Source organism: Pleurodeles waltl, chromosome 3_1 (genome assembly GCF_031143425.1).
Source record: "Pleurodeles waltl isolate 20211129_DDA chromosome 3_1, aPleWal1.hap1.20221129, whole genome shotgun sequence".
Taxonomy (NCBI): Eukaryota; Metazoa; Chordata; class Amphibia; order Caudata; family Salamandridae; genus Pleurodeles; species Pleurodeles waltl.
Genome location: NC_090440.1, coordinates 422460230 through 422474115, shown reverse-complemented (window position 1 = coordinate 422474115; position 13886 = coordinate 422460230). Strand labels below are relative to the sequence as shown.

At 43.6% G+C, this 13886-nt stretch overlaps 1 protein-coding gene across 1 annotated transcript in view; it reads right to left on the bottom strand.

The window, feature by feature from the left end:
• LOC138283214 (gonadotropin-releasing hormone II receptor-like) overlaps window positions 1-7053 on the bottom strand; it is a 246447-nt gene extending 239394 nt beyond the window's left edge. The window contains exon 1 of the mRNA XM_069221260.1: window positions 6537-7053. The gene's annotated coding sequence lies outside the window, so the exon portion shown is untranslated. The remainder of the gene's footprint in view (window positions 1-6536) is intronic.
• Window positions 7054-13886: the final 6833 nt, after the last annotated feature.

Below are 13886 nucleotides of genomic sequence, written 5' to 3'. Positions count from 1 at the left end.
AAATTCCAAAAAGATCTCGATCGGTTCTCCCACGAGAAGATATACCCTTATACCAAATCGGATTATGTAGCGAAAACTAACAACATATCCGACACCTCATCTGGTGGTAACACCAGTTCAGATAATGATAGTTCATCATCAGATAATTTGCGGCAACGTCGTGGACGACGTGGGCAACGCCGGGGAAGGTGGAATCACCCACCTATGTTACCCCCCTGCCCTCCATACCATAATCAACAATGGGGTTGGCCTTCCCAATATGGACTCCCACCTCAATACCAGGCGCCCTTTTTCCAACACCCTGCACAATGGTCTTTTCCTGAGCCACCGCAGCCTTTTTTAGACAGAGGCAACGGGAGGGGAAAAGGAAAAAGGAAAGAGGTACATTGGAGGCCAAGAGAGGACACCCCAGAGAATACTGCACAAAGGGAACCCCTCCCAGGGACAAGCAAAACACTGTAACGAGCCTGACGGATAATCAAACAGATAACATTATCAATCTGAGTAACCGGGTTCTGAGTGAAATTGAAACTAAGGCACTAAACAAAGGCTTAAACTTTGTGCCCACGCCCAAAATTGACTTATTTAAAACCCGAACAGAACTAGCGGGTTTGTTTCGAAAGATACGCTTGAAAACTTTCTTCTTGGAGAAACATTACGAGGCTTCAGACAAAAACACTGGCCTACGCCCAAAGTCCACTTTCTGCCCAACCACGGGACAGATGCCCCCGAGGTCCTGGCTTTTGAGAAATCAGTATCCCTAAAAGTCAACGCACTTACTGGGACCACCAAAAAAAACATACCAGAATATGAGTACGGCCGAGCTTTCAGCTCTGAAAGGCCTGACATCTGACCCCATGATAATCATTAAACCAGCAGACAAAGGGGGAGCAACGGTAATTTCTCCACTTAAAATGTATAGAGATGAGTGCGAACGTCTGTTGGGTAATACCCACCATTATAAACGCTTATCTCGAGACCCCACACCTGATATTCAAGACGAAATTTCCTTTTTCGTGATGAAGGGCATAGAGAACGACTGGATTACTCGACATGAGGCAGACTTCCTGATACAGGCTAACCCTAGGATTCCCTATTTTTTATATTCTCCCAAAAATGCATAAAGGGAAAATTCCCCACCAGGGAGACCTATTGTATCCGGGATCGGATCGGTTCTAGAACCCCTGTCTCAATTTGTGGATTTCTTCCTTCAGCCATTGGTCAGAAGAATTCCTACTTACCTAAAAGACACGACGGATGTGTTAGTCTTATTAGACTCTGTGGCTTTTGACACAACTAGAGAACTGTTGATCACCCTGGATGTAGAATCCCTATACACCAACATTCCCCAGGAGGCCACTCTGCAGGTCATTAGCGACCTTTTGGAAGCCAATAGAGGAGAGTCACGTACACCGCCTGACTTCATACTTGACTTGGCACATTTGGCTCTCACAAGGAACTATTTCAAGTTTGAGGATAACTTTTTCCTGCAAATACAGGGTACATCTATGGGTAGCACTTTCGCACCTAGCTTGGCATGTCTCTATGTTGATCACTTTGAGAGACAGGTAGTCAACCACGATGACAACCCGTTTTTCCAGCAGATTAAACTCTGGAAACGATATATAGATGACATTCTATTGGTCTGGACAGGAACTAGAGATGAGGCGATTAATTTTGTAAATTGGTTAAATACAGCTAACCCTTTCCTGAACTTCACCATGACCATAGGTGACAACCAACTAGCATTTCTTGACCTATCAATCTATGAAAGCAATGGGGCTCTAGCCACAGAGGTCTATTATAAACCCACAGATCGGAATAACCTGCTCCAATTCAAAAGCTTCCACCAAAGGTCCCTGAGGGAGAATCTCCCTGTTGGTCAATTTTTACGTCTACGACGGAATTGTTCCACCCTCACAGACTACCGCAAACACGCTGAGAAATTGGTTAGTAAGCTGCAAACCAAGGATTATATCCCACACATTTGGTGAAGAGAGCATACAAAAGAGCGGGGAATAATAATAGGGACCAACTACTACAACCACGCACTAGGACGTCTGACACTGAACAAATTGTGTGTGTGACTACCTTTAACCCACTATCCAATAAGATTCAGAAAATCATCAAAGATGAGTGGAAAATCCTTATATCTGGTGGTTTACCTTTTCAGCAGCCACTACATGCGTTTAAAAGAGCCACAAACATACGGGATATGGTTGTCCACACAAGACCCAAAGAAGAAAAAAACAATTCCCTAACGACACAAACCACACTATGGGCCTCCCACCACCAAGAGGACACTACCCATGTGGCAACTGCAGTGTCTGCTGTTTCACCAAAAAGTCAACCACAATAGACCTAGACCTTAAGACTCCATGGGCTCAAAGATCCCTAACCAACTGTAACAGCAAAAACTTGATATATTTGATTAGATGCCCCTGTAACCTTAAATACGTGGGAATGACATCTAGAAAGGTCGCCACAAGAATCTGTGAACATAGGAGTACGATCCGTTGTAAACGAGAGGCTACTAAATTGACTAACCACTTTCTTCTGGAAAAACATTCGGCAGATGACTTAAACTGGACGGTCATTGAGCAACTATCTCCATCGTCCTCCAATATGACACAGAGATTGCTCCAGACCGAACAACGTTGGGTCTGGAGATTACACACGGACACCAATGGTCTTAATGATGAGATCCCCTGGTTCACACTCAATAAATGATTTCTCTGACTAATTTATGAGTCCTCTCTTCCGTCCGCTTCTGCTCTATCTTTTTCTTCCCCTTTCCTTCCCCCCCCCCCCTGGTTGCATTTCTTCTACAATATCCATATCTTTCCCTCTTCTTCGTTTCCCCCTATAAAGAAAATCCTTCATCTCCCGCTCTCCTCTCTTTTTCTCGCCTTTTTATTTTTAGTTTTATTTATCATTATTATTTTTAATTTTATTTCTCTCCCCTTTTTTTCCCCCCCCCCTTTTGTTTTTCCCCTTCCCCCCCCCCTTTCTTCTACTGCCCCCCCCCCTGGTTGTCACCCCCTCCCTCCCTCTCTTTTCCTTTTTCTTCCCGTTCTGTCTCTCTTTCCACCCCCCCCGTTTGCATTCCTTCTACTACACCCAACCCCCCCCCGTCCGTTTTGTTCCCCCTTCTCCCTCCTCCCTCTCTTTCGTCCCCCCTTCTTTTCCCCCCCCCCCTCCTTCCTTTTCTTTATCCTTTCCCACATTTTCCTCTTCTTTTTTTCTTTCTTTCTTGGCCCTTTGGGCTACGGGACCGCTGGGAACTACATTTCCCAGCGGCCACTGGAAACGCGAGCCTTCCGCTGGTGGCGCTCGGGCCGGAATCTTCCGGCTCGGGCCCCACCCTTGCACTCGCCCGCATTCATGCCAGCGCCCCGGCACAGCTGGGCCGCCCGCGGGTGCGGTAAAGCACACCGAGGCCATCAACCTAAAGAGGCCCGCTTTTGCACTCGATCACATTCATGCCGGCGCCCCGGCTTGGCCGGTGCGCCCGCCATTACGGCAATCATATCGAGGCTAGTAACGCAAAGAAGCCCGCGGCGGAGATTAACATCAATTGAACTCCAATTTACACGCTAACAGGGCGCACCTGGAATTTCTTACAGCCATAAATAGACCGTTCTCCCTCAGCCACTTGTCACAAGCGGTCCAAGGAGAGGACGAAGTAGGCGCACGGCGAGCGTCCCCTTTGATGTCGTGAGTGGCATACCGGATCACAGGCAGCACAGATAAGCCCTTATTGCTTTTAATCTTACTTTTTTTGTCTATAGTCCCTTCGGTATCTCTTAACCAGTATTTTTCTACCAGCAATAGTGGGTTCCTAATGGGAACTTGCTTTCCCCCCCCCTTTCCCCCCCCTAATGCTCTCTCTGTATCTATTCTGCCTACTTCTGTTCCTCTCCTCACTTCGTCTTTATGTTCATCTCTATCCCTTAGTGTGTGACCATAAGGGGACACTCCCCCTCCTGGATACCAGAGGCTAGCTGCCTCTAAGAAAAGGGTAAGAACTATAATTCCCTGCAGTGATAGGACTGTCCACTTGTGTAGATATACCCACTCAGTCACTCCACGCATGTATTTTACCTTTTTTGAACATATGTGTTTCGTGCATGAATGCATCCCCTTGACACGTGTGTAGTTGGTTGGTTTTGCAGTGCTGTGTGCCACCAGAGTGCTAATTAATTGTTGTTCTCCCCATAGGCCGCCTCAAGGTAATTCCTTGGGTAATGTAGATCATTCATTTTTCATTTTCTCACTCTTTGATTTCCCCATAGAGTATTTCCCTCCAACGTGAGACGTAGGGATCCTAGGCCCTGACGAATGCCCCGAGACCTTCATTGGCTCACTTTTGAGGGCAGAAACATGTTGGCTAGTAATTAGTTAGGTGACCCTGTGAGTCCTTGTCCTCACAGAGGTGTCCCAACCCCCCTTTTTAACTACACCAGTCAGACACCACCATTAAATTTGTTGCTCTTCACAGGTGTCTGCTTAGGTGTTTTTAGTTTTTCAGTAGATTAGCTGGATCCCGATCTTTCCAGAAACAAGTTTATTTACGCACTCCCTCCTGTTCCTTTAACAGTGAGGTTGAGTCCGCCCAGGTGGCACTGTCCTACCTGGGTGGGTCTAGGTGGTCAAATGATGAAGCATGACACTATATAGTGTGTGAGACCACCTAGTCCGTAAAAGGAAATCCCTTTCTTCCCACCCCTCGCTGTTCCACTCGGTAATTTCCAACTGACATTCCAATAGGAATACAATAGGAATACATACAACCCAGGGCTACGCTAATATCCGCGACGTCCGCTTTTAGAGAACCCCGTACTTTCGTGTGTATTTTGAATTATAGGGAGCTAAGTACGGAGTGTTCCTCCATATTTATCCCCCCTTCTCCCTCTTCCTCTCTCCATGTGTAATGATCCCTAATTACTCATCAAAACCTCATTTCATCCCCAATTATACCTGTCAAAACCTCAGGTCACCCCTGACTGCCCATCAAAACCTCTGTCATCCTTGATCACTCAGCAAAACCGAATTTCATCCCTGATTATACCTATCAAAACCTCAGGTCATCCCTGATTACCCTGCATAACATCAGGTCAATCTTGATTACTCATCAAAATCTTCAGTCACCCTGATTACCCTTTAAAACTCAGGTCACTCCTGACAACCCAACAATAAGGCATTTGTCTCCATAATCTGGAAAGAAGAGAAGAGAATAGCCTTGCCATGAAACATCTGCTGTGATAATATCCTCCAGGATAGGGTGGTAGGGAAGGCAGGTGCAACATCAAGACTACACTTCTGAGCCTTGGACGTGCAGAAGCACTCAACTTCTTAGGTCTGGACATGCAGCCACAATATCAACACTCTGGCCCACATTTACAAATGAAATGATGCAGCGCAGTAACCCAACCAAGCATTGGCCCATGAATGCCTTCAACCGGGTGTCAAGTCAACACAGTGTCCAGCTTTTGGAGGTATTCAAAGCACCGAGATCCGTTTTAATGGTGACGATAGGGGAGAGAAGCAACTTCAGTTTTATGTTATATTAGATGTGCGCCGTGCCAGTGCTGGTCAGAAATACTTTCAGGGGTGGTAGAGGGGGCTAGTGAACAGAAATATGTGTATGTGGTAATAGTTAATGTTTTTTCCCTTTTGTTTTCTTTTCTAATTCCGTAATAATGTTAAACGATAAATGACAGGCTGGAACCTACCAACGAAGCACAAACAGTCTTATTTCTATGAACGAGACAGGCGACTTCAGACTGGGAAACAGGCGATTTTACAGCTGGAGGACTTGCCAGAATGATTCTGTGCAAAGAAATATCGCATCTGCCTTGTGTGTCTCTTTTCTAGCTACGGCTGAGATGTTCAAAGTGCGTGTGTCCCTCTGCCCACATTCATGAAGTGGCGAGGTAGATCAATGGGTAAATGCATCTGAGCAGCCCAGCGTCCTTCTTTGTTGACAGAATAAGTAAAATGCGGACTTTTAACAATAACACTCATTATTGACAAACTACGAAATTCTTGTTTGTCCCGAAAAGAATATCTAAAATACTGCGTATAATTTATTTTTTGAAAGGGATATCCATTTTTGGGTTTAATGCTTCTATCAGCATGCATATTTAAATTACAAAGATTTCTCGTGGTTTATAATAGGAACACACATGGACACCTAAACTCCCCAGAAGGTTCCTCGTTTAACATATTACAGTGCTTGCCAATTCATCTGAATAGTTATTCAAAGGGGTATTTCATACTTGTCCGCTTTGAGCTAAATTCTATAAGCTTATCAGTAACCAAACAGTAATCACCAGCATACCTGTGTTCACTGGGCAGTGTGGTATAATCCTACCTGGTCGCGCGATGCACGGGAGATGTTAACAGCTTCCAAACGGCAGCATGTATTCAGTAGTGTTGTATCTCGGAGAGTCAATAGTCTGGTCCTCAGAAAAAATTATGCGGTAGCTCGTGTTAAACAGATTTTTGATAAGGTAGCTCAGAATGTTACCTACCGTATTTGCCGAATAGATGTACGTGCACCTTGCCAATCAAAGTCGTCTATTATCCTTGCGCTGCTGAGTAAAACTATGTCGGCTATGAATAGCTCTGTGATAAACGTGTTTAAGCGTCAGAATCCTCAGAATGCTATCACCTTACTGCCGTTGTACTGTATTGTTAAACTGATTTGTCCTCGCGTCTCAGGACTAGTTTGCTCTTTCAATGATCTCCTTATTTTGAAGAAAGACTAGGGTGAGTTACGTTCAAACAAACATTTCGATTATCCCTCGTGGGTCTTTCGGTAGTTTTTCTTGCTATGCACGATTGTTGTACCTTGTTTCTGTCTTCTGCGGGATGTCCTGCACATCTCGCTGTCGAGCCTGCTGTGAACTGCGGCTGCTTCTTGACTCCTCCTCCTCGTGAAGTGCTGGATCCTGAGAGCAAGCTTGACTGCTGCAGGCAAGCTGCAGTGCCTCGACTTCCCTCCTAGGAATCTTAGCTTGAGCACCGCATCTCAGCTCGCTTTAATGCTCGCATTTTCTCTCACTCCATTAATCAAGACCGGAGCTTTGTGACGACGGCCGTGACGTCACTCAACTGCCACTCCGCTGCATGCTCCGTTGAAGATAACAAGGCAAAGGAAACAACTACAGGAAAATAACGTATGGGTCCAAAGAAAAGCAGGAAAGGGATAAGGTAGGGGGAACGTATAATTAAATGAAGAATGCTTTAATGCTTTGAACGCAAGGTGAGTCAGGTTTAACAATGGAATGGACGACGCAAACTCGAGTTCCTAACTGTATGTTGATGTATAAGTATTAAGAGTGCTTAATTTGAGCCGGGTGAATGCCTGTGGAGGTCACCGGCACTTATTTTTGGGGATAGGCAATTATTTCTTCTTATCAGTCATTTGCCGATAGGAAAGGAGGTAAAAACACACACAGATCGGAAAGACGGAGCAAGAGAAAGACAAAATTGTCACAAAGGAAGAAAGAATGAACCTACAAGAGTGAGATAAAACGACAGGGAATTTCTGGTAGTGGATTAAAGAGGCATGAGGTGGATTTAAGCCTAGACAGCTTTGGTATTTGGCATGCTGATGTTTAGTGTTACCAGTGCAGGCTTCTAAGCAGAGGTTTGGGCACCAGCACTCTTTCTTTTACAAGTAAAGAACTAGGTATTACTATTTTTCTCAGTTTTGGAAAACAGTAACGGGTCCCCAATGTAATCACATTACTTAGGCTGGAGGTTACCTACTGTTCTGTTATGCTGCTGTGAATACTCCTTGTCACCTGCCAATGTGAACCAGCAATGCAAGCCACATGTGAAGCTTATTAGTCTTACATGCAAGAAATATTCACAGAGTAATGATACATTTTCAGTTTTATGTGTATCTCTTGCTAATCAGATTGTGCCATGCCCTGGTATATGTGGAGGCATGTATACTGCTATCAGTGATAACATAAAAGGTGAGTTTTAATAACATTGTGGAAAATGTAACTTTCCATTGAATATAAGCTTAGGAATTACCTAGGGCTTTTAGTCGGGAAGATAAAAAGCAAGGAGGCTCTCTAAAAAGGGTATGTCTTAAAAACCGTAGCTAGGAATCTGTTGTAATCAATGATGGATTCTCACAGGTTCTAAAAGAGGTAGGTTTATTAGATCAGTTGTAGGGTAGGGGTAAGGTCCCACCATGAGCAGCATCCTGCCACTCAGCCCTTCTCACTCCACTGTTTACTCATCCAAGCATAAACACTCTCAATATTCCAACCATACAATGACCTTGCTCACTAGCTGAGCAGCAGGGAACATTAAGGTAGTGGGGAGAATGCATAAGGTAGAAAGAGGCCACAACACATCGCCCTCCTTTTGAAAACAATGAAATATTCAACAGACAGAAAAACGGCAAAAAAACAATTAACCACCTTCCAAAATTGTGAGTACCACCCCATCGAAGAACGGGGTAACAGACACTCTGCAATAAATAGAAAAGGTTAACAGTCTCTCTGCATAACTTCAGTACTCCAGTGGGATGTAAGATGGTAAAGCACAGTTACTCAATAGGTTCCAAAAATTTACAATACAACTGTACAAATAACCCAGAACTTCCATGCTCATCCAGCAGAGAACATTAACTAATTGTTCCCCTTCACATCACATAAACTCTAACAGGACCAGCCAATTGCCCTCCACAACCCAACACTCAAACTTCTTCCACACTCTACTGCATTGGGGTGTAACCACATCCCCCCATCACCATACACTTAAACCTGACCAGGGTTTCACTTACCTTGTACTGCATTGGGGTGTAACCACATGCCCCCATTACCATACCCTTAAACAGGACCAGGGTTTCACCTACCCTTTACTGCATTGGGGTGTAACCACATACCCCCTTAACATTGGGCTTAACACATTGCCGCCGCATCCTTAACCCCTTAGGAAGGATTGACATATATCACTGGGGTGTAAAACACACCCATTAAAACATTGGGCTAAACCCACTGCCCCTTCATCCTAAACCCATTAGGAAGGATGGAAACACATTGCTTAACACATTGCCCCTACATCCTAAACCCCTTAAGAAGGATGGCCAAAAACACGGTCCCAAATAAGAACCAATGGACAAATCTCAGAAAACTAAATTGTCACTCAACCCTCTCCTTCTGTTGCACAATAAACAGGACAGGGAACACTAGTCTAAAGACACTAACGTACCACTCAGCATATGGGACTCAAGCATCTAACCTCAAATCATATGTCTCTGAAATCATGCATGGCTTTGAAACTTCGATATACTATACACATGCAAAAATGTTGGTAATCAACAGTTCATGTTAAAACAGAATTACAGTGCTCCTCCCATGCATATCAAACATGCCATGACCCAACAACTTTAAAACTTGGCATTAACAGCATAACACAGAAACATATACTGTGGTAGCACACACTGTAACACCCAAAGTCCTCCACTCCGGTGAGTAACCTCTCACCCAAATAAATCACAAAACACTAAATCCTCGACACAGCCTTCTACTCCAAATACCCTGTGGTGATCCAGGAAGCTAAAAAATGTCCAGATGCTCTCTTGTCCCATTAACACATATTTCAGACGTTTCATATGCACTGCTTTTATAAATTGCAATGCTCTCCTCACGTTGCCAACTTGTGTAAATCTCACCACCAGCAGTGATCACTTTTTATAAAACATTTTTTTATTTTCCACAAATAAACTCTGCACTATACTCCACACCATTATTTTAGTGTTTAAGGCTCACCACTCAAGAAGGAATCTCTATTAATCAGGGTTCATACATCCTTTAATTGGTATAGCACAGGACAGCAAATTCTCTGCAGATGTAGTTTGGCATTTCTCCAAAAGTCGCTGGGGTGAGCGATCCAATGCACGTCCCATTACGGAAGCATTTGCTGGACAGTACGCATGATTTTGCACAAACGTCTGTTGTACTTCCTGCTTTCCTCAGTAGTGTGCATTCCAGCCATTTAGCTGCCGTGTCAGGATGTTGCCTTCAGCGCATGAATTACATACATCAGTAATGTTCAAAACAATTTGCGTTAGCCGTGCAGCTTCTGCGATGGTCTCTCACAGTTCTAACTCCCCTTTGTCAGGAGCAGCAGAACAGCAGCCTTGCACCGGGTAAGATTCACACTTCCTTACAATTGCTGTCGCTGATTAACTGCTTTACCCGGCACGAGCATCCTTATCGACGCTTGTTTAAAATACATTCATATAATGTATGTCTTCCTTGGCAATGCACGCGCCCTCAACATTTAATCAAATAATCGCATCCCCTCACCATCTCACCTGAGATGTGGGCCAAATTCAGGCATTTTCAGTTAATCCCAGTAGCAGCAGGCATATACCAAACTGTAACCAAAGTTCCAGAGGGCTTTTTGCACACGGTTCCCAAAAGGCAATTCAAGCGCTTCCCAGGGGCTCCAAAACCCTAGCTATAAAAATTCTAGAGGGCTACATTAACATAAGCCTCCTGACATCCACAAATTCTCGCTGTATTACTCACAGGGTACCATAATTGTGCATTCATCGCTTTGAGAGAGCGTAATCTAAATATTACCTATTTCATGATGTGAAATGCTTATACTTAACAATGCTGCATTAATAGTCATAAAATATTATTCATTTGAATGTATTCTAAACATACTTATAAGAGTGAAGTTATTATTGTACACATATACTAATGTCGACCTTAAGAAATAATTGCTTGCATTATGATTAATTGAATATGCTAACACCTACAAAGATTGCATTATTAGAATTCATAAATCTTAAGTTAGCGTGAGCTGGAAACTTAGCTGTGTAGTTCTCAAATTAAAGCATATTTTTCTGTTCCTCCAGTCTGCTGATTCGCAAAAGGCCATGACCCAGCATGTGTTCTTTTCTTTGTTTTATGTTGCAAGTGAGGATTTTTCTCACTCGCATACTAGCTGTCTTAGTATAAGTTTTATACGTTTTTGCTACATTTTTTGAAACATCCAAGGACAATCGACCATGGAAAAGAGAACTTTTGACCTGAAGAACGTGCCAGAGAATGAAGTAACCCCGGATGTGCCACCTACGAAAAATGTCAATTATGAAGACCAATCAAAGTGTTATAAATTATCGTGGGGTGACAAGTACATTACTTAATGTATAATTTGATAGGTTAAAGATAGTGGGGTGTAGCGGCTATCCAATAGGATTTTGGGGGAAGGTATTGCGAGAAAGGGATAAAAAACCCATGACACAGAAGACTCAAGAGAACTAGGTAGGGAATGACATCGATTGCATCCAGAAACTCTGTCACTCTGTTTGGTGATTTGAGACTTGAAATAAACCATCCTTATCCATAGACTGCCCCATTACACTTTTCCTCCTTATGAGGGAAGTGTCCCCTGCCCCTTAGACAAGATAGATTGACGGTGATCCAACTGATGTCCTGAAGACGAAGACTGATCCTGTATGCTGACTTAACCTGAGGAGGGTAATTATGAAAATTGCTATTGTAATATGTCTACATGCTTTTCCTTTCTAGGTACCAACTGCTGTATTTTTGGATAGAGACCCTAGTCAGATGTTTTCTAAATTAGTGTTCTAAATTGTTTTGCATGAAGTCCAACATGCTGATGCTAATTAGTGGTTAGATTAGGCATTCACCTTGACTGACGTAACTAACGCAACTGACGTTGTGCTATGCTGAACTAAGACTTATATGATGTTCTATGCATTCTGATCTGTGTATCTCTTACATTGGTGTTTTCATGTTTGTGATCTTTGCATTGTCAAAATCTTATCACAGTTGCCATATCGTGACAATGCTATTTTGCTTCTTGGTTTTGAGATTAATACTCTTGCTATTAGATTGTAATCAATAGGGAATAAAATTCACAAAACTCCAATAAAGGTGTGGTTGTTCGTGACTGAAAGGTCATGGTTGCGCCAACAGTTTAATCAATGTCTAAAGTGAAGTATATTATGGTGATATATGTTGATAATATCATTGATATATTGCTTGACATATTGATCAGTTATCTCGTTCTACGGTGTCTCACCACTGGGTCAAAGGATTCATCGGCCTAAAACGAGTCCTAATGTGTATAAATTGACATAGAGGGACGCGTTATCAGTTCTGGTAGCAGAGCGACGGTTTGGCCCTTGGAGGCCCTAGGACGGAGATTCATTGCTTAATTTGTTTTTCTGTGATAATGCAATTTGGAAGTATGATGGGTTTCTAAGTTCACCATCGCTTTCCCGGGATCGCAGAGCCTGCCTAAATGAGTTGGGAATGGTCTCGGTGCCATAATGTATGTGGTTAGGGTTCTTGCGCTTGCCTAAGCTTATGCATTTTGCAGATGATTGTGGAAAATCTGTGTGAATTAGGCCAAATTAAGTGTTGTCTAGCAGGAGTAGGCGTACTCCACAGTATGAGAGTAGGGAAGTCGGCGTACTTCATGTGAATGTAGCGCTTGTTGCTCAAAATTATCCACGTGGTTGGTTGTTGTGTACGGACCTGTCGAGGTCTAAGACTCCGTAGTATGAAGATAAATGTGGTCTATGTTGTAATCTGTGCGGTTTAATAGGTCAATCGGGCGTGGTTGACAAGTCGAGTCTGAGTTATAACTTATGTATGAAACCTTCAATGGAGATTTGACAAATTCTAAAGTGCACTAGAAGGAGTCATTGACAAGTCGAGAGTAGAATTTGCGGGCCGAATTCTGCTTGCGCATGCGGGAACTGATAACGAGAGAGTAGCGGCTGAGGCTTCAAGTGAAATCTCTGTAAAGTTCTGAAGCGAATGTGTTACCCTTCCTGTAGTAAACCGACAGATTTGTGTTGTCATTTTAAGGTGCTCGCAATAATTTGCATTAGTTTGTGTGAGTTGTAGGGGTCAGTGAGGAGCGGACAAGCCGCAAGACTTTGTCAGCTGCAGTGTGTGTGAGTGTGACGTCAGTGGTGCCGCGCTGAGATAGGTCAGATATTGAGAGGTGTCGCGCACGGATTGGCTGCAGTCCGTGAGAGGCAATAGGTTGAGAAAGGCAGGTGAAGAGTGTCCTGGGAACTAAGCCATTTCTGATTGAATACAAAATAAGAGAATCACAAAATGAATTTTGTCAAAGCATTCAAGAGCGCTCTAAAGGGAGATGTATATATTGTTGCAACCGATGGGGAACCCACACCACCTGAGGGTACTCCAGCTTATACGGTTATGGAAGAAAAAGGTGTCGCGCCTTGTTTATGGATTAAACAGTGGCGCAAATTAACACAAAAAGAAGGGTGTCTAGCGTTCCCAGAACATGGGACGTTTAATCCAAAGGTACTAGAAAATCTGAGGTGGATGTTAAGTACACAGAAACCACCTCCGAGACCGGCACAATATGAGGCTTTGGTGATTTGGGACTTGATGGCTCTTAAACATAGACAAGAAAGGTTTCATAGAAGACTGAGAAGGGTAGAAAAATCATATGCAGAGGCTAGGTGGGACAATGAGAGCAAAATGTGGAGACGGGGTATTGTAGACGGGTTGAAGTTATTCCCAGCAATAACTCAGGGAGAAGAAACACGGGGAAAGAAAGCCTCTTGTAAAACCGACAAAGACTCAGGCAAATCTAAAGAAAATAAAAGATCTTGGGAAGAGGAAGATGATTCAGACGATGAGGAATTTATGGATAGATTGTTACATGATCGTCCGCCACCATATGTGGTGAGCGATAGCGCTCCAAGTACTAGCTTGGATCCTGGGAACCAGACGCAGGAAAAGGGAGTTACTGATACGGTACAGACTAGCGATACAGCTTTGATACAGAATGGTGTCAGTGTACCCAATGCACCCGACATGCCGATACAG